This window comes from Giraffa tippelskirchi, chromosome 12 (genome assembly GCF_054371585.1).
Source record: "Giraffa tippelskirchi isolate mGirTip1 chromosome 12, T2T-mGirTip1v1.2.pri, whole genome shotgun sequence".
Taxonomy (NCBI): Eukaryota; Metazoa; Chordata; class Mammalia; order Artiodactyla; family Giraffidae; genus Giraffa; species Giraffa tippelskirchi.
In genome coordinates this window covers 54,573,850-54,595,660 of record NC_137286.1, presented here as the reverse complement: position 1 = coordinate 54,595,660, position 21,811 = coordinate 54,573,850, and the positions used below count along the sequence as shown (strand labels likewise).

At 40.5% G+C, this 21,811-nt stretch overlaps 1 long non-coding RNA gene across 1 annotated transcript; it reads right to left on the bottom strand.

Annotated features, from left to right (window-relative positions):
• Nucleotides 1–7,014: 7,014 nt before the first annotated feature.
• LOC145528392 (uncharacterized) lies at nucleotides 7,015–21,101 on the bottom strand. The gene is made up of 6 exons (XR_014070373.1): nucleotides 20,995–21,101; nucleotides 14,631–14,766; nucleotides 12,034–12,218; nucleotides 11,144–11,225; nucleotides 10,235–10,958; nucleotides 7,015–7,286 (listed from the first exon to the last, which is right to left on the bottom strand). It is a non-coding gene; the product is annotated as an uncharacterized LOC145528392 (long non-coding RNA).
• Between the last annotated feature and the right edge of the window lie 710 nt (nucleotides 21,102–21,811).

Here is a 21,811-nt window from a genome sequence, read left to right as displayed (position 1 = left end):
TGCGGTGCTCAGCTTTCTTCACCGTCCAACTCTCACATCCATACATGACCACTGGAAAAACCATAGCCTTGACTAGACAGACCTTTGTTGGCAAAATAATGTCTCTGCTTTCTAATATGCTGTCTAGGTTGGCCATAACCTTCCTTCCAAGGAGTAAGCGTCTTTTAATCTCATGGCTGCAATCACCATCAGCAGTGATTTTGGAGCCCAAAAAAATAAAGTCTGACTCTGTTTCCACTGTTTCCCCATCTATTTCCCATGAAGTGATGGGACCAGATGCCATGATCTTAGTTTTCTGAACGTTGAGCTTTAAGCCAACTGTTTCACTCTCCTCTTTCACTTTCATCAAGAGGCTCTTTAGTTCTTCTTCACTTTCTGCCATAAGGGTGGTGTCATCTGCATATCTGAGGTTATTGATATTTCTCCTGGCAATCTTGATTCCAGCTTGTGTTTCTTCCAGCCCAGCGTTTCTCATGATGTACTCTGCATAGAAGTTAAATAAGCAGGGTGACAGTATACACCCTTGACTTACTCCTTTTTCTATTTGGAACCAGTCTGTTGTTCCATGTCCAGTTCTAACTGTTGGTTCCTGACCTGCATACAGGTTTCTCAAGAGACAGGTCAGATGGTCTGGTATTCCCATCTCTTTCAGAATTTTCCACAGTTTATTGTGATCCACACAGTCAAAGGCTTTGGCATAGTCAATAAAGCAGAAATAGATGTTTTTCTGGAACTTTCTTGCTTTTTCGATGATCCAGCAGATATTGACAACTTGATCTCTGGTTCCTCTGCCTTTTCTAAAACCAGCTTGAACATCTGGAAGTTCACGGTTCATGTATTGCTGAAACCTGGCTTGGAGAATTTTGAGCATTACTTTACTAGCATGTGAGATGAGTGCAATTGTGTGATAGTTTGAGCATTCTTTGGCATTGCCTTTCTTTGGGATTGGAACGAAATCTGACCTTTTCCAGTCCTGTGGCCACTGCTGAGTTTTCCAAATTTGCTGGCATATCGAGTGCAGCACTTTCATAGCATCATCTTTCAGGATTTGCTATAGCTCAACTGGAATTCCATCACCTCCACTAGCTTTGTTCGTAGTGATGCTTTCTAAGGCCCACTTGACTTCACATTCCAGGATGTCTGGTTCTAGGTGAGTGATCACACCATCGTGATTATATGGGTCGTGAAGATCTTTTTTGTACAGTTCTTCTGTGTATTCTTGCCACCTCTTCTTAATATCTTCTGCTTCTGTTAGGTCCATACCATTTCTGTCCTTTATCGAGCCTATCTTTGCATGAAATGTTCCTTTGGTATCTCTAATTTTCTTGAAGAGATCTCCATTTTTTCCCTCTATTTCTTTGCATTGATTGCTGAGGAAGGCTTTCTTATCTCTCCTTGCTATTCTTTGGAACTCTGCATTCAGATGGGAATATCTTTCCTTTTCTCCTTTGCTTTTTGCTTCTCTTCTCTTTCCAGCTATCTGTAAGGCCTCCTCAGACAGCCATTTTGCTTTTTTGCATTTCTTTTCCATGGGGATTGTCTTGATCCCTGTCTCCTGTACAATGTCACGAACCTCTGTCCATAGTTCATCAGGCACTCTGTCTATCAGATCTAGTCCCTTAAATCTATTTGTCACTTCTACTGTATACTCACAAGGGATTTGATCTAGGTCATACCTGAATGGACTAGTGGTTTTCCCTACTTTCTTCAATTTAGGTCTGAATTTGGCAATAAGCAGTTCATGATCTGAGCCACAGTCTGCTCCTGGTCTTATTTTTGCTGACTGTATAGAGCTTCTCCATCTTTGGCTGCAAAGAATATAATCAATCTGATTTCAGTGTTGACCATCTGGTGATGTCCACGTGTAGAGTCTTCTCTTGTGTTGTTGGAAGAGGGTGTTTGCTATGACCAGTGCGTTCTCTTGGCAAAACTCTACTAGCCTTTGCCCTGCTTCATTCTGTACTCCAAGGCCAAATTTGCCTGTTATGCCAGGTGTTTCTTAAAGACCTCCTACTTTTGCATTCCAGTCCCCTATAATGAAAAGGACATCTTTTTTGGGTGTTAGTTCTCAAAGGTCTTGTAGGTCTTCATAGAACCATTCAACTTCAGCTTCTTCGGCGTTACTGGTCGGGGCATAGACTTGGATTACTGTGATATTGAATGGTTTGCCTTGGAAACAAACAGAGATCATTCTATCATTTTTGAGATTGCATCCAAGTACTGCATTTCAGACTCTTTTGTTGACCATGATGGCTACTCCATTTCTTCTAATGGAATCTTGCCCACAGTAGTAGATATAATTGTCATCTGAGTTAAGCTCACCCATTCCAGTCCATCTTAGTTCGCTGATTCCTAGAATGTCGACGTTCACTCTTGCCATCTCCTGTTTGACCACTTCCAATTTGCCTTGATTCATGGACCTAACATTCCAGGTTCCTATGCAATATTGCTCTTTACAGCATTGGACTTTGCTTCTATCACCAGTGTCATCCACAGCTGGGTATAGAAAGTTCAAAAACAGGCAAAACTCACCCATCATGTTTAGGGATGCAAATATAAGTATTAACTTAAGTTAAAAGAAAATTTCCCTTTAAAAGTCACAAGAGTAGTGATTTTGGGGAGAAGGAAGGGTGTTGTGACTGGGAAGGAGTTTGCTGAGGACTAGCTAGATTTTGGGGAGCATTCTAAAATTTCAGTACTTGCTGATTAAAATGTATCTTTTCATAATAATGCTTTGAGCTCTTGTTTATTGTGTCATTGAAGGTATTTGTCTGTGCATTTTATAACCACAATATTTAAAGCATATAAGGATAAATATTTGAAACTGTCAAGCATCTTGAGAGTTTTATCTACCCATCAGGTTGCTTAAAGATCACAGAGCAGATCTCTATAGCCCTCTTCTTCATCCATGGTTTTCTGGAGAAAAAGTTTCTTCCTCTTTGATCTCCCAGAAATCTGATAGAAACTAGTCTCTCCCTTGCTTTTCTTCCTGAAATCTCACTTAGTTGCCTAATGTTCTGTGAACGTGGACTGCCACTTAAAAATCTCCATTTTCTTGTCAAAATAAGGAGGCTGATATGTCGTACCTTGTTTAAACTGCTTATGTTTCTTCTACAAAGTAGTCAAGCCACCTCCCACTGATTGAAAGGACCAAACAGAACTTCCAACTGTCAGAGGTGATGCTTTAAGCAAAGCATGCCCAGCACACTTTCTAAAACACAGAAAACCATACTTTCTATGTCACGTATATGCTATGATTCTTCATGTTTGACATTGGGCCAGCTTAATATACATATTTTCTCATGTATTTCTATACACTGGAATTCGGAGAAAACCAAACTCAGAGGATAATATTCAGTAATCTACCTGTAGCTTACTGTCATGCAGACTCTGAAAGAGGCAAACAGAGACGCTTGTGCCATTATATTTTCTCATGTATTTCTATACACTGGAATTCGGAGAAAACCAAACTCAGAGGATAATATTCAGTAATCTACCTGTAGCTTACTGTCATGCAGACTCTGAAAGAGGCAAACAGAGACGCTTGTGCCATTATCTGGGCTTCCCAGTTGACGCTAGTGGTAAAGAACTTGCCTGCCGATGCAGGAGACGTTAAGAACCATGGGTTTGATCCCTGGATCAGGAAGATCCCCTGGAGAAGGAAATGGAGATCTTCATTTCAGTATCTTAATTCAGTATGGATCTTACCTCCAGTATTCTTTCTTGGAGAATCCCATGGACAGAAGAACCTGGCTGGCTACAGTCCATAGGGTCTCAGAGTCAGACATGACTGAAGCGACTTAGTAAGCAAGCAAGCAAGCAAGAGGGTTATATATCTGATGCCTCTTACAACATTTCTAGGTTTACTGTGTAATAACATGACTGGTTATACAGGCCTTGGAATCTCAAAATTTTGAGAAAAATATGAAAACGAGTTATTGTCTGGGTTAATATGTGTATCAGATAGCTATAGCAACCATCATAGAAAGATCACAGGATTCAAAAAACACAGGTTCAACTTCTGACTCTACCTTCTGGTGTGTAATCCAGGGCCATTTTCTCTGGGGGCCTTAATTTCTTGTTTCTATACCAATGGTGGCCACTTTACAAGATAATTCAAATGTAAGTGTTTGTTTCTTGAGACATAGGGTGTATTGTTTCTGTTTAGATGCTAAGGCATATCTGACTCTTTTGTGACCCCATGGGCCATAGCCCACCAGGCTCCTCTGTCCATGGGATTTCCCAGCAAGAATACTGGAGTGGGTTGCCATTTTCTTCTCCAGGGGATCTTCCTTACCCAGAGATCGAACCCATGTCTCTTGCTTGGCAGGTGGATTCTTTACCACTTAGCCACCTGGGAAGCCCGGCGAGTATTATAGTTGCTCAATAAATCCTGATTGAGTATTTTGCAAGGTCAAAAACAATAAATGCAATACCTTAGAACAGTATTTTAAAAGAAAGAAATCATATCTTAAAACACATCTCAAGAGATGACTGATGCCTAGTTTGATAAATTGTATTTTCCCTTTTCAAAATGAAATGGAGGAAGATTAGAAACGGGATGCACACTGTTGTAGCATGTAGACCACTTAAGTCTGTCTAAGACTTCCCTTCCTGGGCCCAGTGTTCGGTTCCAGTGTACCAGAGGGGTCTGAAGTCAATTCTCTGCTCTTCCAATGATGCAGTGCTCTCTGCTCACTCTTACAGACCCTCCTTGTTTGAGTCACTATCTCCATACTGGTCCCATCCAAATCCACATATTCACATCTTAGCACTGAGCTCCAAATCCAACATGTCGTGAAATAGACTCTTCCTGCATTGAGTCTGCAGTTCTTTCTCTTTGAAAGGAATATTTTAATGGCACTGAGAATACTTAAATGCTGAATTTTGACAGCACTCTTCAGCCTGGGCTATATATATCCCAGAAGCCAGTCAACCAGAGGTCACCAGGAAGGCCCCTCAGCTTCCCCTGGTGCATTGAGGAATTGAGTTCTCCTAGAGTTATGATGGGCTCTGAGCCTCAGGCAGTGATTGTGTAGCTGTCTACATAGACATCTATTTTAGTTCTTCAGTTATTGCAGTGACAGTCTCCTGTACTTGCAGTGGGATGTTGCTTGTATAATAATCCTGTCATACACAAGTGTTAATTCACTTAATTATTTAGAAAGTCAGTTTTCCATCAGAGAGAAGGATATCACTGAGTTCCATTGAAAATGTAGTTAAACATGTAGCATTCTAGCCTCATAAAGACTTAATTCACTTGACCTACTTTTGTATTCCAGTCCCCTCCCCACATAATTTTTATCCAAATAATTGGGGTTTCCCTGGAAAATAGTGGTGGAAAAAATGTTCATCGCTTCTGCCCCAGTCACTCATTTATTTAACAGTCTCTATGGAGCTCCAGGCACTTGGCTAGTTACTGAGACCCTCTAAATATACAAAAAGCTCAGGTGACTACAAGAATTCAATCTAGTGTTGTGAATTGGGGCAGTGAGGGGGGAAGGGGAATACTTTGAACATTAAAAGAGACTGTGTGATTTATAATAAAGGTATTTATCTCCCTTATACAAGTCTTCTGTAAAACGATTCTACACATTTCCATTTTTCCTCCTTGTTCACAGCTCTGCAAATTGTCTTTGGTTCCTACACTCTTGAAAATGCTCAATCCGAGTCCACCAATTTACTTCGACAAGTTATTTGGATGCTTTGCTGTTATTTATTTGCAGTGTCATGTCTGACTCTTTCATAACCCCATGGACTGTATGTAGCCTGCCAGGCTCCTCTGTCCATGGAATTTCCCAGGCAATAATACTAGAGTGGGTTGCCATTTCCTACTCCAGGGGATCTTTCCGACCCAGGAATCAAACCCACATCTCCTGCATTGGCAGGTGGATTCTTTAGCACTGAGCCACCAGGGAAACCCATATGGGCACTTACTGGTTCGGTTTTCCATTATTTCCTTGAAATGCACCCAACCTCACCTCTTTCTTGAAGTACTCGTTCCGCTTGGTTCCATGGTGGTAATTAACTCCCTCTGGTTTCCCTCTCTGGCTAGAATTGTTCTATTTCTTCCATGTAACAGCCTCAGCTCTCTTTCCTTTTCATGCTCTGCACCCCCTAAGTAGTTTCATCTATCAGTTTCCAGTTTTATGGTAGTTGCGTCTCAGAATCCATCTGCAGTCCAGATAATCTTCTTGCCCTACAAGTATCCATCACTTAGATATCTCAAATTAATGTTTCACAGGCAGCCTACACTCAACACCAAACCAAACTCAGTTTGATTTCTCCACTGAAGTGGTTCTTTCTACCATGTTCCCTGTCTCAGCCAAAGTTGTCACTGCCTCTGAACTTCTCAGGAGAGAAACCTGTATATCATTGTGTTTACATCTGTCAATATCTTGTTCCTGTACTCAGATAGTCAACAATTTCTGTTGATTTTACTTTCTAATAATTGACAACTCTCTGTACTTTTCTCTATCGCCATAAGGATTTACTACAGTCAAAACTCCATTACCATTACCATAAGTCCCAGCTTCTATTGCCCATATAATAAAATGCAAATTCTTAACTTAATCTTTTATGAATTCGCCTTTACTTATTTGTCCAGTCTTATTTTAAAAAATTCTCAATATTGAATTTTGTGCATTAAACAATTTTCCCTATTTGCAGTCCTCTCCCAAATCTTTTCCTTCACTTCTGAGAGGAGAAATTATTGTAAATTCTTTCCTTATACTAGGAAGGTTTTTTCTGCCTTCTTACTTACTGGGACCAAACTCTCCTTGTGAACTATGGAAAGGTCATGCCCTTAACAAGGAAGATGCCCTTCTTACATGCTTGGATCATATATTGAGTTTACCACTTATGGGTAGTTTATTGTAACTGCCCATTACCTCCCTCCCTGGAGTGCATAAACTGTGTCTTTGTCTTGATTATATTTCAAGCTCTAACACGTGCCTCGAACCTTTAAAACATGTGCTGAGTATTGAGTGAACAAAAGCATGTCCAAAACATCACTAGGAGCCCCGAGGATGGAGTAGTTTATTTAGCTTTGGGAACCAGTATAGGTTTCATCACAGAAATGACAGTAGAATCGGGCCTTGAAAGGATGTGAAGAGTGATACAAAATTGCATGTCTATCATAAGACAAGAGATTTCAGTTCCGTTTGTCCTCATAATGGAGTAAAGTAAAATGCAGCTGATCAGATCCTTTTATTTTCATTGATCTTTTTTCCTGGGATGATATTCAGATGAGATATTAGCCACCACATAAAACACATTGATTCTCACTGTGGAAGAAAGTGACCTCATTATGAAGGGTGTCCACTCTCCAGACCAATACTTTGTTAGTTGACAAAGTCAGTTGCAAATAGGAGATTAAATTAGTATTATTTCAGCTTGTACATTTAATCGGCAGAGGTCGGAGAACAAAGAGGAGCTGGCAAGACTCTGAAGCTCAGGACAGAGGATTATTGTACCATAGCTGCTCAATCACGTGGCTGTTCCTCCTCCAGTTTTTGTATCATAAAACTGGTGGGCCTGGGGCTGCCTTCGGATTACAGCCCCTTGAAGTGATAAACATGCTGTTTCCCTGAGATTTGCCCCAGGAGATAAACATTTCCGATGGATTTTTCTGACAAAGCCAAGAAAGCTAATAATTGCCATGTCAAGCAAAGAAAAAAAAAAAGTGAAAACTTATTCAGTGTGATCCCTTATGAAAGAGAGAAAAAGAGCAAAAGATGGTTCACAACTGGAAGCATGAATTGTCAGAGCTCTTTGAGGATTTTTTGAAAAAGCGCTTCCGCCAGGTTATAAATAATGACAACAGACAGTAATTTGCATGGATTAGGGTTGTTAACATTTATCAATTTCTGCATTTTAAAATACTCCCAAATTCTTGATTAGGAGTGTCCCTTTGTAGTGAAGGATTGATAGTGGGAGTAAAAGAATTTGATGAATTTAAAACTCAGATGAGAGAAAGCAAAGCCGTCCAGATCTAAACTGAGATACCATTAGTAGTTCCCATAAATCAAATCATGTTTATAGTAAGGATACAGCTGAATTACCATCTGGACTTTTTAACCTCGACATTTATTTCCGAATCATTCCCTAATATTGGAAGTAAACTTAACCCTTCCTTTCATCTCTAGGGTTTGCCTGGATGCCAGTTTCCTTTGAGAAATGATCTGATTTTTGATGGGGACAGAATGTCATGTGTGGCATGAGGTTGGAAGAAGCAGAGAAATTCTTGTGTAATGTTAAGCTATAGAAGAAAGAAAACATGCTTAGCTCTACAACCACATCAGCTGAGAAGAATTTAGTGTCAGGGGTGGAGAGAAGTGAGAAATTTGTATTGCAACCGTGTAAGTTTGGGGCATATTTATGTATAAAATTAAATTGATTTCAAAAAAAAAGTTTTATGTAGCCATAGACAGGATTGATAGCAAATAGAAAGCCACACAGATTTTCTAAAGCTCTAATTAAATGGTTAAATAAGTCTGGGCTCTTATTTTTCTTTTTCGTGTTGTATAGTTTCAGATGTGATCCTCTAAGAGTCAGACTGACCTGTGGTCCAAAGAGGGGATTCTAACATGAATTCAAGTGACTTTCCACCCAGTAGGTACTGTGTTCAGGGCAGTTAGCAGTTTTACTGATAGTTACTAATTCTCCTTATCAACTCCAGGGTATAGTGGATAGATAGTGATTTAACACAGCTAAGTACTGGACCCTTCCATTTCCTTTACCACACAGCTGGGGAGATTATTAAGGAGAAGAATGATTTTATTTTCTCTAACATATTATCCCCAGAATTTTACCATCACAGATTTATAATATCTAACTTTTCAACCCCTTCACAAAAGAAATTTGAGCTACTGAAATACTAACACTTAAAGTGCTAAGGTGGAAATCAGGACATTTTTCCTACCGAGAAGGGGTTTCTTCTATGACATTTGGTCTGAATTGTTTGTGCAAAGTGACTAGCCCGTTTGTAATTGACTGGTTAGAAAATAATCTGAAATTAATGTAGAATTATGATTCTAATTCAAGTCTGATTAAATCAAATTTTAGGAGCAAAGAAAGGTAATCATTTCAGACCGGGGATCTTTGAAATTTAGTCTATCCTCCTCAGTCAAGATTCAGCACTGATCTCATGATTAACATCTTTCTCAGAAGTTCAGCATTTCTGGTGCCAGGAGAAACAAACTGTGTACTCTTTAGAAAAACTCGCATTCTCTTCCTGGATACATCTCTCTCTGTCTCTGTCTCTCTCTATCTCACCTTCAAATTGTAAAGTGACCGTAGTGTATGGAATAGGACATATTCTGATTTTATATGTAAACTGGCTCATTTGTCACTACCAACTGTAATCTGCCAGCGCCACTGATAATACTTGTGAACATTTAAAGGACAAGAAATTTGGTCAAAAATAGAAACTCCCTATTAAACACATTTAATTGAGGAAAATCCTGCTTAATCTACTCCATTTTTATTTTTAAGTTGCTATTTCCTTTCCTTTTCCCTCATAAATAAGAAAACTTTGGCTCGGAAACTTGGCTCATGAGATTGTGAAGAGAGTTTATCCTACACGGAACTCGACCCATGCTGATCAGGGAATCTCTTTTGTCTGAGGACTTTCTTTAGGAAAGAAGAATTGGTTTCTTAACTGCTTTCAAAGTAGCCTTGACAAGTTTCTTTGTGTCACTGTATCTTTCTTTTTGAGCTGAAGGTTTTTCACCCAGCCCTTATTATAGATGACCTAACATTTCACTCCCGGGCTGATACCAGAATCCTTTTCCTTTAGTTCCAGGCAAGGTTACTGCCATTTCCTCTGTCTCTCCTTCCTGAATTTACCTAAACTGCAGTTGCAGCCCTTTGTTGAAATGCTTTTCTCCCTTCCGCTCTTGTGTGCCCTGTGTCACAGTATCAGCAAAAGGTTGCAACCAACTTCCCTTCGCTGTGGACACAGGAAGGGGAAGCGAAGAGGAGAGGAGTTACTGATCTGCTTCTAGAGGTCAAGGGTGTGGGGAGGGTGAGTGTGCGTCTCTCAATAGCTTTCACTGCCTTGTGTGCTTTCCTTTGTTAACCAACCGTTGCTATTGTGTTGAGAAGCCTTTTAATAACAGCCAGCAGAACTGACTAAATGGCAATACCAAGATGAAAAGGACCTGGTTAAAAAAAATATATATATATATATATGTGCACAGATGCCTGGACATATACATAGCAGATACTCAACTGTTTCTGGAGGGTGGAACGTGCCTGCGGCTTTTCTCATCCATAGAAGACAGTATCAACTTTATTGTATTCAGTCCTCACAGTATCTGATTAAAATGAGAACTATTTTCATCACTTTACAAGTGAGAAAACTGAACACGGAGACTTAGACAGGAGTGGTTCGTTGTCAAAGATCACATAGCAAGAGGCAGAGCCACAATTCAAGATGTGTCCATTCTTGCTCTTCACAGTCCCTCATGCCGCTGTAAGGTACAAGCACACAGGCTACCGACATGGAAATCAGACTTCCAATCTACAACAACTTTTCTCCATCAAAAGGGCAGTGAGATTATTTATTTTTTTGCATTTTAATTATTGTCTTCTGGTGCCACAGGCTAATGAATGTTAGCATATTTCCATTCTTCCAACCCAGACATCCTTGGATGATGGCTCTCAAGGTGTCTGCAGATCTTTCACTTACAACTCCTGTCTTTTACAGACCTTAATTTCTGTACTTAGACTTCTCTGCTCCGCCGTCTCCGTTGGGCTGATGGTAGCCCTGTGACTCTTCCTTCCGGTTTATGGTGATTACAAACGGGGCCTCTGAGTCATACAGCAGGGGAGACCCCGGCTCAGAATGGGTCTCAGGATTCAGGAGTGCAATGCCTGACATGGTTAGGGGACAAAGCATATTTAACGCAGCAACCTAGAGAGCTTGAGCTTTTCAAGACAATTAGGAGGATGCTCTGAAAAGTGCAAGAGTAGATTAATGAATACACGAATGCCTTTGATTTATTATTATCACTTCTAAGTGTCAGAATTAATGGAATAACACATCAAAGGTAGTGTTCACATTAAGGAGGGAGGAGTCTGTAAACAGGAGTAGTGGAGAAAAAGAAATTAGACATTGTGAAGAGGGGTCATAGCTCACCCTAGTGCCTGCTCCAGGTCAGTAGAAGCAATCTTTCATTCTGAGCATTCCTTGTGGTCAAGCCCACTCCCTGGGGCCAGAGCTAAAAGAAAAGAAAGATGGAAAGGAAGGCAGAAAGGAGGGAGGGATGGAAGGAGTGGGGATAGAGGGAGAGAGTGAAGGAAAGAAAGAAAGAGGTAGAGAGAAATAAAAAAGAGTATAGGTGAAATAAATGGACGAGCCAATAGGGACACAGACAAGCAATCTTCTGCATTTACTTTAAAGGTATAAAGCTGTTTTCTCCATTGTCCAATTGAAGGGCACACAGTGAAAGTATATATTTTATGGAGGAAAATAATGAGACAGCTAGAGGTTAAGTGGGTAGCAGGGAGGGGAACCCAGGCTTTCCGCCTTCCGGTCCAGTTCAGCTGCTCTTCCTCTTCCTCTCGGTCCACACCCCAGCCCACACACCGAAGCATCCAAATAAAGAAAAGCGAAACAAAACAGGCCAATCTTTCCACGGCCTTAATCAAAGCAACTGAAGGGGGCATTGCAGAGACATGAACGAGATCGCTGTCTAAGGGCCATATTTTCAAGTCACCATACACATATTGACCCATTTAGGGTTCTCACAGAAAAAAGTCTTAAAGTGTATGTATCCAAAAATCCGAAACAGTTAAGAATGCAATCCTCTCCAGAGCTATATCGTCAGTATAACTGAGAGCTTACACTTATCAAGAATATTTTGATTTTCTACTCTTAACTTCCTTTTTATGTTACACCCTTCACTTTCTTATTGAAAGAATTAAACAAAAAGCTGAAGCAAAGATTTACCTTTTACCTTAAAGTCAACATAGACAAACTTTCGAAAATTTAGAAAATACACAAGCTTTCTATAAATATCAACATACCTGTACTTTGGAGCATTTGAGTGGTGGGTAGGGTTACTGTGAGCAGGATTTGGACAAACACAGATCTGATCCCAAGTCTGCCCCTTCACCTCAGTGGGCTTCCAGGAGAATCACTTACTCCTTTCATGAGCCGTTATCTCCATTACAAAAGAGACCTATTAAGAGTACTTATACGGTATAATTGCCTGCGAGGAACGAAAGATAATGTGTCAAGTGTCTGGCATGGTGGCACTTAGCAGGGCTTTATTAAGCACAGACTGTTTTTCCAGACAGTGGGTTCATCTTCATACATAGATTTTCAAGTTATCTGAGGAGGAGCTGAGTTTGGATTCTCCAACCTGATCTCGGGTGGCCTTGGCCTGGAGTGGCTTGAAGTGATGCTTCAGCTCCAGGCCAGATGTTGAGGTCAGATTGGGACGGTGGAAGCACCTAATCCTAACTACCTTGTGAAAGCGAAAGTCCCTCAGTCGTGTCCGACTCTTTGAGACCCCATGGACTGTAGCCTGCCAGGCTCTTCTGGCCTCTGAATTCTCCAGGCCAGAATATTGGAGTGGATAGCCTTTCTCTTCTCCAGGGGGGTCTTCCCAACCCAGGGGTCGAACCCAGGTCTCCTGCATTACAGGCAGATTCTTTACCATCTGAGGCACCAGGGAAGCTCTTCCTAACTACTAGACCAGCGGTCAGTGACAAGGCCCCGGCCCTTCAGCTTTGCAGGAAAAGAACTCCCACAAAGACAGAAAGTAGTGAAACAAGTAAAGTATCAATGTTTATTAGGAGGAAAAAGAGTACAGTATGTGCAGATAGACACACAGGCAGACTCAGGAAGGATCCCTGAGTCATGCCCTTATAGCAATTTAGATCACTGATATGGGGCATCTCTTCTGGGTTTCCTTTGGCCTATCCTTTTGATTTGCTGGCTCAGAGTCCATATTTGGCATATCTCAGGATCCTCCCTTGTGTGTGCACGCATCTCTTAGCCAAGATGGATTCTGCTGAAGTGGTCTGTGGGTGCTGTGCTGTGCTTAGTTGCTCAGTCATGACTGACTCTTTGGGACCCCATGGATTGTAGCCCGCCAGGCTCCTCTGTCCATGGGGATTCTCCAGGCAATACTGGAGTGGGTTGCCAAGCCCTCTTCCAGGGGGCCTATGGACAGTGAGCATCAATTAGTATCACTCCCCTCTGGACCTCCAAAGAGCCTTTCTGTGCATGAGTAGTCAGGGAGGTCTCCTGACTTCAAGAATGAGAAATAAGTGGTCTTGGCAGGGCCCAGCCTCCTCTCTTAATTGTCCTGCTATTCTCATCTTGGAATTTCAGTCCACAAGGAATGAATCTCCAATTGCTTTACCCTGGAAGAGGCCCACCTACCTCCTGCCTCAAACCTGGAACAAGAAGAAATCTGACATTTCCCCCAGAGATGGCTCTCAAAGTTGAGGACACATAATATATTTAATTTTTCGTATTTAATATAGTGCTGTAGCATACATCCCCCTGTTTATAAAAACTCAAATGTCTGTGATATCTGCAAAGTATTCTAACATGGTACATTACATAGTTTGCTTAAGTAGTCCTCTATATTGTGATATTACATTTTTAAAATTATAAATAAAACTGAAGAGACCCTTTTTTATTTATCAACTTTTTAAGGCGTTTTTTTAGATTTTCACTTACTTAGAATAAAATTACTAGATCAACACTTACATACATTTTTAAGGTATAGGTTACTTATTTATGTATTACTTTCCACACCATAGACTTGATAATTTTACTCTCCTGATGTAGAAACAGACTGAATAGAAATTCAGAACTGTTTCCACCTTAAATAGCATGTCCTTATATTAATTATATGGGTGCGTGCTATGTCACTTCAGTAGTGTCTGACTCTGCGATGCTGTGGACCCTAGCCTGCCAGGCTCTTCTGTTCATGGGGTTCTCCAGGCAAGAATGCTGGAATGGGTAACCATGCCCTCCTCCAGGGGATCTTCCCCATTGAAGGATCAAACCCTAGTCTCTTATGTCTCCTGCATTGGCAGGCAAATTCTTTACCACTAGCACCACCTGGGAAGCCCCTATATTAAATATATACTAAATATATTAAATAGTCCAAACCAAATAATCCTAGATTTACCACAGGTAAGTCAATCAATGCTTACAATTTTGAGTGCATTTTATCATAACAGTGGGGCTTTGCATATACATAGCAGTTAAGTCCAAAAAAACTCATTTAGTGCATAACACTTCATAACAGAAAAAAGAAAGTGAAAGAGTAGTTGCTCAATGGTGTCCAACTCTTTGTGACCCCATGCCCTGTAACCCACCAGGCTCCTCTGTCCATGGGATTCTCCAGGCAAGAATACTAGAGTGGGTTGCCATTCCCTTCTCCAGGGGATCTTCAGGACCCAGGGATTGAACCCAGGTCTTCTGCATTGAAGGCAGATTCTTTACCATCTGAGATACCAGGGACGCCCTTTTCTTTTTTTATGATAACAGAAGCATTTGCCAATTGTGCTCAAAAACTAGATATTGATTTATATATATAAAATGGAGAAGTGGATTCAAAATTTTAAAGGTGACAAAATCTCTGCTTCTTCTTGCTCACCTGCCCACTAGACAGCATCAGTCAAGTTTCCCATGCCCTGGTAGCAGGTGTGTCTAGTGAACTCGTTAGCGTAGGGCTTCCGGAAGGCAGGGTGAGGACTGGTTTTCAGTTGGCATCAAGACTGGAGAAGTGGGCTCTAGGAAGATTGGAGAAGCAGATTGTAGGATGGCTTTGCTATGAGGCTGTGTGTTACCCTTTAACAAACCCAAGAGGCATCTCCCACATCTCCCTCTGCCTCATTCTACACATTTGATTAATGTGGCTCTAGTTTTCACCTTCGATATCTCCCTCAGATATTTTACTCACACCGCATTCTACTGTTACATGTTAGCGCAGACCACAACTACCTTGACATCATTTAGAAGACCACCAGATGTAGCCAAAGGACAGTGAGCTACAAGGATTCAACTGAGGGTATGGTTGAGACTTCCCATGAGGAAACTAAAATCTATTTTGAAACAGGTCATTTGAAGTCCTTGTTAGCTATCAGAAGACTCCTTAAAATCATGTGCTTTGTGTTTCTCAGCAGATTAGAGTGTTTTAAGTCAGTTGGAATAAGGCCTGTCCCCAGAGATCACTTTTTGTTGGTCCCTTACTCATAGTGGGTTTCCCTTGTGGCTCAGCTGGTAAAGAATCTGCCTGCAATGCGGGAGACCTAGATTCAATCCCTGGGTTGGGAAGATCCCTTGGAGGAGGGAAACGCTACCCAATCCAGTATTCTGACCTGGAGAATTCCACAGACTGTATTGTCCATGGTGTCGGAAAGAGACCTGACTGAAAGACTTTCACTTCACTTACTCATAGTTATTAATTCTTTTATATTTTCCTCGTGAAAAAAACAGTTTCATTAAATATTTTTACATTCCTTTTAATATTTTCATAATATTTGATTCAATGATTGTATCTTGAATAAGTTCACTCATATTTGAAAACTTAGTTTGGTTTTTTGTTTTACTGATTTTGACCTCTTATAAACAACACTATGGTGGATATATTTCTAGGTTTATAACATGATGAATGTTCATGATTATTTCCTTGGGCCAAATTCCTGGAGAAAGAAATGATGAGTTCAAGATGCCTTCCCAAAATGTCACACCAAGGTGTATTGTTATCTATGAATAGTGTATGATCGTACATATGTGATATGTATAATACATATATTTGTTGTTGTTCAGTCACCATGTCATGTCTGACTGTGCAACTCTATGGACTGCAGCATGCCATAGTTCCTTGTCATTCACTGTCTCCTGGAGTTCACTCGAAGTCATGCCCATTGTGTTGATGATGCTACCCAACCATCTCATTCTTTGTCTCCCTCTTTTCCTCCTGACCTCAATCTTTCTCAGCATCAGGGTCTTTTCCAGTGAGTTGGCTCTTTGCATCAGGTGGCCAAAGTATTGGAGTTTCAGCTTCAGCATCAGTCCTTCCAGTGAATATTCAGGGTTGATGTCCTTTAGGATGGACAGCTTTGGCCTATTTGCAGTCCAAGGGACTCTCAGTATCTTCTCCAACACCACAGTCCAACAGCATCAATTCTTTGACTCTTGGCCTTCTTTATGGCCCAACTCTTGCATCTGTACATGACTACTGGAAAAACCATGGCTTTGACTATACAGACCTTTGTCAGCAGTGATGTCTCTGCTTTTTAAGATGCTGTCTAGGTTGGTCATAGCTTTCCTTCCAAGGAGCAAGCATCTTTTAATTTCATGGCTGCAGTCACCATCTGCAGTGATTTTAGAGCCCAAGAAAATAAAATCTGTCACTGCTTCCACTTTTTCCCCTTCTATTTGCCATGAGTGATGGCGCCAAATGCCATGACCTTAGTTTTTTGAATGTTCAGTTTTAAGCCAGCTTTGTCATTTTCCTCTTTCTTCTTCATCAACAGACTCTTCAGATCCTTTTCACTTTCTGCTATTACAGTGGATTCATTTCATAGATACAATATTTTTTTCAAATTTTATGTGGATTTCTGTCTCTCTTCTCAATAATAGAGACTTGTTCAAGAAACAATTCTCAGACTTTATAGATCTTTTGAAAGAACCATTTCAGATCAATTTTTACTGCTCTTCTAATTCATTAACGTATGCTTTCATCTTTATTATCTCATTCTTTATATCTCTTTATTATTTTTTCTTGATTCAATTTAATACATGATTTATCATTTTTAAAATTTTTGTTTAAGAAACTTGGATTTTTCCCTACTTGTTCAATATAGCCCTTTTACCTACAAACATTTCTTTTAGGCCTGGAGGTTAATATTCTATTTAAATCCCCACTGCCTTTTTTACTTAATAATGAACTGCCTCAATGTCACTTCACCCTCCCTGTAGTCTGACTTCCTTTACTACATATAGGGAGAGGGTGAGTTTGAGGGAGATGGCTGTAGAATTAATTATAATCACTCTGAACACAGAAAGTGTTGGTCAGAACCTCTCTTTTCTCCAGTTGTTAAATGCCTTCGGCTTTTAAGTGTAAGCAGTAAATACCAGAAATAAAGGACCCAAAACTATGTTCTAAAACTATGAAGAAGAGCTTATTTTACGACTTTCTATTTCTTTGATTGGAGTCTATCCTTGACTGGCTAGTCACATTCATGACTACAGCCTTTCTCCCCTTCTAAGAATTAAACCATAAATACAATTTAAAGCTACTAGCTTCTTAAAATGTTTCATTTATCAAGATCTTCAGTGAACAAATGGCAAGTCCCCCTTTTATCCCTCTTTATCATATACAATTTTTTAAATCCCTGTAACTGCTATAATCAAATCTGGTCTGGTAGACTTGGTAATGGGCTTCTGTGGTGGCTCACATGGTAAAGAATCTGCTTGCAAAGCAGGAGGCCTGGGTTCGATCCCTCGGTTGGGAAGATCTCCTGGAGGAGAGCATGGCAACCCACTCCAGTATTCTTGCCTGGAGAATTCCCATGAACAGAAGAGCCTGGAGGTCTACAGCCCATGAGGTCACAAAGATTCAGACACAACTGAGCGACTAAGCACAGCACAGACTTGGTAAGATGGCCATTCTCAGAAGTCACTTATAGGATAAGTATCAAAGCAACAATGTGAATCCAGAGTGATTTATATGCTGAACATGAAAGATATCAGGTAGGAAAGGGCAACCCACTCCAGTGTTCTTGCCTGGAAAATCCCATGGACAGGGGAGCCTGACAGGCTACAGTCCATAGGGTCACAAAGAGTTGGACATGACTTAACAACTAAACAACAATGACTGAGAAGGAAAAAAGAATAATAATAACATCAGCCATGGAACAGAATATAGAACATTCTAAACATTCTTCAATTTTATTTTATATTTAAATTAAATGTTATATTTAGATAGAGTTTTTTCCTACATTAAACGCTGTTTAGTTACCTATGAATAAAAGCAGTAATGCATGTTAACAAAATTATTGGGTTGGAAACTGTTTAATCCTAAATTTATTTTTTCATCATTTGTTGACAACAAAGTTTATACCTTATTTTGTTATTTGAAGGATGAATTTTATATATAGAAAGAGAAAAAAGGTTATTCAGGAAAGGGAAAGTACTCAGGAAAAATGCAAAGGGTGGTAAGAACAAATGAGTTGATAAAATGAGGGATGACTAGAGCCCAGGTCAACATCTTGATGGCAGCCTTGTGAGGGGACCCGAATCAGAGGTATCTGGCTATGCCTGACCCAGATTCCTGACCCATGAAATTTATGAGATAATAAATGATGACTATTTTAAGCTGCTACATTTTGGCATTTTAGTTACCAAGAAAAAATAATGAATATGCCAGTCATATTAAAAGCAATCTATCTTTGGGTCCTAGAAAAATTCAGGAAGCTTTTGGGAAGAAAAGAAGGTGTTTGAATTCAAAGACTTGGATAATGGAGTCTTGAATCAGTGTAAAATAGTGTTGTAAATATACAAAGACTCTTAGACTAATTGACCTTGCTGTAACTTAGTATGACAGGGGATGTTGAGGCAACGTCGTAGAGTAAAAGACGATGTGCTGAGAGATAAGAAAACTTGAAATGGCTACTTAGCTGCTTAGTGCTGGTGTTCCTACATTTGTCAGTTAGAAAGATTCTTTCTCCTTCACTATAGAAACAATGTAAAAGCAACCTTGTCTCAGTCTCACTTCAAACCTTTTAATGATGCCCTATTGTCCATGCAAAATATCTAATCTTTCTGTACATCACATTAGTTCTATCACAGAACCCTTGACTGCCTGTTTAGATGCACCAGCTGAGCCACAGTTCAGTTCAGCTCAGTTCAGTCACTCAGTTGTGTCTGACTCTTTGCGACCCCATGAACCGCAGCACGCCAGGCCTCCCTGTCCATCACCAACTCCCGGAGTTTACTCAAACTCATGTCCATTGAGTCGCTGAGGCCATCCAACCATCTCATCCTCTGTCATCCCTTTCTCCTTCTCCCATCAATCGTCCCCAGCATCAGGGTCTTTTCAAATGAGTCAGCTCTTCGTATCAGGTGGCCAAAGGATTGGAGCTTCAGCTTCAGCATCAGTCCTTCCAATGAATATTCAGGACTGATTTCCTTTAGGATGGACTGGTTGGATCTCCTTGCTGTCCAAGGGACTCTCAAGAGTCTTCTCCAACACCACAGTTCAAAAGCATCAGTTCTTCTGTGCTCAGCTTTCTTTATAGTCTAACTCTCACATCCATACATGACTACTGGAAAAACCATAGCCTTGACTAGACAGACCTTTGTTGACAAAGTAATGTCTCCTCTTTTCAATATGCTGTCTAGGTTGGTCATAACTTTCCGTCCAAGGAGTAAGCGTCTTTTAATTTCATGGCTGCAGTCACCATCAGCAGTGATTTTGGAGCCCAGAAAAATAAAGTCAGCCACTGTTTCCACTGTTTCCCCATCTATTTGCCATGAAGTGATGGGACCGGATGCCGTGATCTTAGTTTTCTGAATGTTGAGCTTTAAGCTAACTTTTTCACTCTCCTCTTTCACTTTCATCAAGAGGTTCTTTAGTTCTTCTTCACTTTCTGCCATAAGCGTGATGTCATCTGCTAATCTGAGGTTATTGATATTTCTCCTGGCAATCCTGATTCCAGCTTGTGCTTCCTCCAGCCCAGCATTTCTCATGATGTACTCTGCATATAAGTTAAATAAGCAGGGTGACAATATACAGCCTTGATGCACTCCTTTTCCTACTTGGAACCAGTCTGTTGTTCCACGTCCAGTTCTAACTGTTGCTTCCTGACCTGCATACAGGTTTCTCAAGAGGCAGGTCAGGTGGTCTGGTATTCCCATCTCTTTCAGAATCTTCCACAGTTTATTGTGATCCACACAGTCAAAGGCTTTGGCATAGTCAATAAAGCAGAAATAGATGTTTTTCTGGAACTCTCTTGCTTTTTCAATGATACAGCAATTGTTGGCAATTTGATCTCTCGTTCCTCTGCCTTTTCTAAAACCAGCCTGAACATCTGGACGTTCACGGTTCACATATTGCTGAAGCCTGGCTTGGAGAATTTTGAGCATTATTTTACTAGCATGTGAGATGAGTCCAGTTGTGCCGTAGTTTGAGCATTCTTTGGCATCGCCTTTCTTTGGAGGGAAGCCCAAAGTTAAAATCTCCAGAGGATCTTCCCAACCCAGTTATTGAATCCAGGTCTCCCACATTGCAGGAGAATTCTTTACCAGCTGAGCCACCAGAGAAGCCTGAGAATACTGGAGTGGTTAACCTATCCCTTATCCCGGGGATCTTCCCAACCCAGGAATCATAGTGGGATCTCCTGCACTGCAGGCAGATTCTTACCAACTGAGCTGATATCAGGGAAGCCCATCTCTTACCAAACTCTCCCTCAAACTCTCTGCTCTGAACTCTTCAAGTTCATCAAAGTCTTTAACACCTCTTGCCTTACAGACATGACCTTGCTTCCTGGAACATGCTTTAACACCTTCTCCAAAGGTTAGCTCTTCTTTGCCTTTTATGATTTTTTTTAATTGGAGTATAATTGCTTTACAATGTTGTGTTAGTTTCTGCTGTACAACGAAGTGAGTCAACTTGATGTATACGTATATCCCCTCCCTCTTGACTCTCCCTCCCACTCACCTTCAATCCCTCCCCTCTAGGTCATCACAGAGCCCTGTGCTGAGCTCCCTGTGCTATACAGCAGGTTCCCACTAGCTATCTATTTTACTCATGGCAGTGTATGTATGTGTAATATATATAGTGTATATAACTTAATCTCCCAACATATCCTATCCCTGCCCTGTTTCCACATGTCCATTCTCCAGATCTGCATTTCTATTCCTGTCCTGGATATAGATTCATCTGTACCACCTTTGTAGGTTTCACATATACACGTTAATATATGATACTTGTTTTCTTCTTTCTGACTTACTTCACTCTGTGCCATAGTCTCTAGGTCCATCCACATCACGACAAATGACCCTGCTGAAGCATCCGCCAGCCAAGCAGGCTTTCCTTTCTCTGTGACCCCTGAGGAACAATGGTGCATGGCAACTGCAGAACAGATCGTGTTGTTCTGACATCATCTTTTCATAGGTCATTCTTCCAGCCTTTCTTCCTCATAAGCAACTGAACTGAATTTCACCATCATTTGAAATGTTTTACCTAGAAAGCTGTTTTTCTCATGTTCCTTTTCACTTAACCAGAAGCTTATATAGCTGCCCACTAGAGCTTAAGATCAGGATGAGTTAAGATCAGGATCCATTAAGATAGAGTGAATCTGTATCATCATATCAACAGCGATCATTTCAACATTCCTCTCAGTTTATAGAAATGAAGGCATGGTTTCTGTTTGTCTCTCTAAAATGCTTCAATAACTCAAAGACCCCTACTGGTGCTCTTGGGACCTATGGAGCTCTCTGTAGGAATCTGATTTCTGGGAGTTTTCCTCCCAGAATCTGTTGACCTTCTGTAAATTAAAAGCAAAAATAAAATTTAAAAACTCATACATAGGCTTCTTTTCATATGTGTCTCTTGAGTAAGTTCTTAGAAGCATTGTAGCAGTGTTTTTCCAACACATCAAAGCCTTCATGGTAGGGTTTGTTGTTGTTGGTTTCAATCAAATGCAATTCATGCACCTTTTTGGCATACCTGCAAGATTAAACAGGGGCATCCCATGGTTCTTCACATTTTTTTATTTAGCAAAAACTAATATTAGAAAAAGAAGAGAGTGGCCAAAATTGCCCTAA